This window comes from Echinops telfairi, unplaced genomic scaffold (assembly GCF_000313985.2).
Source record: "Echinops telfairi isolate 266 unplaced genomic scaffold, ASM31398v2 ScPeMD7_7467;HRSCAF=8505_0, whole genome shotgun sequence".
NCBI lineage: Eukaryota > Metazoa > Chordata > Mammalia > Afrosoricida > Tenrecidae > Echinops > Echinops telfairi.
In genome coordinates, this window is record NW_022111367.1 from 7,236,733 (window position 1) to 7,241,039 (window position 4,307).

The 4,307-nt window shown below is 42.7% G+C and overlaps 1 pseudogene; it reads left to right on the forward strand.

The window, feature by feature from the left end:
* Positions 1 to 1,769: 1,769 nt before the first annotated feature.
* On the forward strand, positions 1,770 to 3,535 carry LOC101653145 (annotated as a pseudogene).
* Positions 3,536 to 4,307: the final 772 nt, after the last annotated feature.

A 4,307-nucleotide genomic window follows, 5' to 3' on the forward strand; every position in this document is an offset into this window, starting at 1 on the left:
CGAACTTGTCAAACAGAGGCTTAGGATTGTATTTCAGACATACAAACTGCTTCTGCCAGGACACCTTTGTAACACAGTCAGGCAGTAGCTGGGTCTGTTGTAGATAATGTGGGTGTGTATCTGTCTGCAGAGTTGCAACTGACCCTGGCACTGGCTTATAGTCACTGAGAACTCTGACTGGGACAAGGTCAGAATCTTATCTCACTGGTCACTACCAGTGCACGCGATAAGCCTGCCTCAAGGAGTCCCTTTCAAATATATATTCGCTTTAGTATAACTTTACAAATCAGTGATCTCAAAACATTATCAAAGTGAAAAACAGTCATAATCTTCAATGACAAATCTTATATAATTTGATTTTGTTAAAAGGCCCTGCCATCACGGCCATTCCAACTCACAGTGACTCCATATGGCAAAATGAAACAGCTCCTTAGAGTTACCAATGGAGTAAGGCAGAGAGGTGAAGGTGGAGATTTGGACTGAGCATGTGCGGAATCCATGAAGCAACTTGCTACTATATTTCCCAGAAACCTTTGCTACTCCCAGCAAAATTTCTCAACAGTCTCTTCTACGGGAATCTTTTAAAAGCCTATTCCATGGATACCAACTGAGAAGCACCACGGAACCAGCATTGATCCTGGTGAGGTGGCTTCTCTCTCTGCTGGGAGACCCTTGATAAAGTTCTCTATGAGAGAAAACCTATCCTGTGCCTCTCAAAGAAAATCTTTAATTGGAGGAGGCAAGAACTGAAGTTCCAGTAACACCAAGACTTTACTAGAACAGCTAACTTCCTTTTTCTCCCAAAGAGTGGCAGGTGGGTTTGAACCAGCAATCTTACAGTTTGTAGCCAAATGTTTAGTCCATCATGACACCATTAATTTAATAACAGCTACAAAAACTTTTTTAAAGATTGTATTGGCTGGTTTGAAAGAGTTATTATGCTTTTAAAAATCCATATCAAGTTTCCTAAAAATAAAAAATAAAAAACAGAATTACCATCTGGCCCCACAATTCCACTCCTGGGGCTATAATGAAAACACTTCAAAGTAGGAAATAAAAAAATTTGTATAGCAATATTCATGACAGCATTCACAATAGCCAAACCAACAGACAAGTGGGCCCAAAAATGTGGTAAGTACTGTGTGGATCATAATAAACTATGGATAACCTTGAGAAGAATGGGAATTCCAGAACACTTCACTGTGCTCATGCAGAACTTAAATATGGAGGCAGATGGGCTAACAAAACAAGGGAATACTGCATGGTTTAAAATCAGGAAAGGCATGTGTCAGGTTGTATCATATCACCATACTTATTCAATCTGTGTGCCAAGCAACTCAGAGAGGATGGATTATATGAAGAAGAATGCAGCCTCAGCATTGGAGGAAGGCTTATCAACAAGCTGCGATACACAGATGACACAATCTTGCCTGCTGAAACGAGCAGGAGTTGACGTACTTGCTGATGAAGATCAAGGATTGCTGCCTTAGGTATGGATTACAACTCAATGCAAAGAAGACCAACATTCTCACATCTGGACTAATAGGTGACATCGTGATCAAAGGAAAAAAGGTTGAAGTGTCAGAGATTTCGTCTTGCATGGATTCACAATCAACGCTCCTGGAAACAGCAGTCAAATGGTAAGTGCTGCAATGCATTAGGTAAATCTGCTGCACAAGACCTCATTAGAGTATTGAAAGTCAAGGCTGTTACTTTGAAGACTAAGTGCCCCTGTCCCAATCCATGGTATTTTCAATTGCCTCGTGTACATGTGGAAGTTGAACATAGAACAATCAAGACTGAGAAGAATTGATGATGGAATTGTGGTGTTCGCTAAGAATATTGAAAGTACTGCTAAAAGGGCAAACCAATATGTTTCCACCAAGAAAAATACAGACAAAGTGCTCTTTAGAGGCAAGGATGGCGAGACTTACCGACTTTGGCATGTTGTCAGGAGAGCCAGTCCTTGGAGAAGGACATCCTGCTTGGTCAAGTAGAAGGATAGCGAAAAAGAAGACCCTCGGGGAGATGGATGGACACAGTGGCGCCACATGGGCTCCAGCCTAAGAGCAATGGCGAGGATGGCGCGGGACCAGGCAGGGTTTCCCTCTGTTCTGCTATGACGTGGATCTGACCTGATGGCACCTAAGAAATAGTCTATCAGCATAATACAACCTTATGGTGAGAAATGAAGTTCTGATGCATGATTCGGTGTGAATGTGGCACCCAAGCTAATTGCCTCGATGGACAACTACCTCCTTTGTCATGAGACCAAAAGATGGTGTTCGGTTATCATTATTGAAGATTTTTATGAGAGTTGTATATAAAAACCCTTATCAGAGCTCCTGAGGAAAGCGAAGTGGAGGGATGGGGTGTCTAGCCTGGCATACAATGGGAAGCTGGAAGGGTTGAAGGAGAGGATCTTGGCCAATAAATCCCTGGCTACTTGATTGGGCCAGGACAGCAGAACTGCATTGGATTGGCCATGCTCTGCAGAACATACCAAAATAATTGAATACTTGCTGCAATTTGTAGTGCCAGGGAATGATAAGCAGGTTGATCTCCTCTTCACATTGCTGCTTCTGCTAGCTGGGATGAAATTGTAAAAATCCTTCTCGGAAAAGGTACTCAAATGATTGCTGTCAATCCAAATGGCTGTACTCCCCTGCATCACACAGCTTCCAAAAGCAGGCGTGAGATTGCTGTCATGTTATTAAAAAGTGAGGTTAATCTAGATGCCAAGGACAATTCTGAGGCCACAGCAATGCAGTGAGCCACAGCCGAGGGTAACTTGAAGATAACTTATCTCCTTCTACACTACAAAGCATCCAAGACACTGAAAGTAACACTCCTACCCACTTACCCTGGGATGAGGAGAGAGGTGAAGAAGCGAAACTGCTGGTGTCCCGTGGAGTACGTATTTCATTAACGTTGACAGTCACATAATTCCATGTCAACTTGATAAGCAAGTGTAGGGGTGGAGTTTAGCTTGTCCACCAGGTCACAGACTGATGATACCTTCTTGTAGGCGTGGCCTTCTCATGAGGATTTTAGGAACTTCCTCCCTTTCTCTCTGGAGGTAGGCCACACACTCAGCTTCACCTTCCTGTTGACAAGCCATGTGGAGCCACACTGAGGCCTGAGTGAGCCATGTGGCAGAGACCAGTGCCAGCCCTGCGATGCTGCCACTTACACTGGATCCACAAGACTTTTCACCCACTGAGCTGTAATCTTCCTGTATTGTGCCTCATTGCATGTGGCGGCATGAGTCTGAAGAAGGATTTATGGACTAGTACCAAACTTATGGACTAATATCTGCTTTATGGACATGATCTGGATTGGGCTGGGATGTTTTCTTGATATACAGTTTCTCTTTAATATAAAGCTCTGTCTGATATATACATATATGTGTGTGTGTGTCTCTGGATTTGTCTGTCTAGTCAACCTGACCGAACACAATAAAGAAGAAAACACACCCCTGCAAGCGGCCAAGGGTGACTTGAGCTTAATACTCGAGAGGAGGTTTGAAGGTTAAGCAGCTTGGATTTATTCTTTGTGATTTCGCCCCACCCTCCCCCAGCCCCAGTGTTAAGGAAACTAATGAATGATGTTTTCTTGCCTTCAAAATCTTAAAAATATTGAATATTGTTCCTGCTGAGGTACTTGTTATAAGCTTACAACCTGCTTTCCAGGCATTGAATCACTGCTGGCATCATTCTACTATTGTATATTATGAAACACCACTGGCCCTGCACCATTCTCACAGTTGTTCCTATGTTTGTGCCCATTGTTTGAGCCACTGTGTCAGTCCATCTCCTTGAGAGTCTTCCTCTTCTTCACTGCCCCTCTACGTTACCAGGCATGACGTCCTTCTCCAATGACTGGTCTCTTGTGACAATATGTCCAAAGTATGTAAGATGAAGTCTTGCCACCTTACCTCTAAGGAGCACTTTGTCCATACCTCTAACACAGATTGGTTTGTTCTTTTAGCGGTACTTTCAATATTCTTAGCCAGCACCAAAATTGAAATATACCTATTCTTCTGCAGTCTTTCTTATTCAATGTCCAACTTCCACATGCATATGAAGCAATTGAAAATACCACAGATTGGGACAAGGCAACCTTAGTTTTCAAAGTAACAACCTTGATTTTCAATACTCTAATGAGGCCTTGTGCAGCAGATTTAGCTAATACAATGCATCTTTTGATTTCTTGACTGCTGTTTCCAGGAGCGTTGATTGTGAATCCATGCAAGACGAAATCTCTGACACTTCAACCTTTTTTCCTTTTATCACGATGTCACCTAT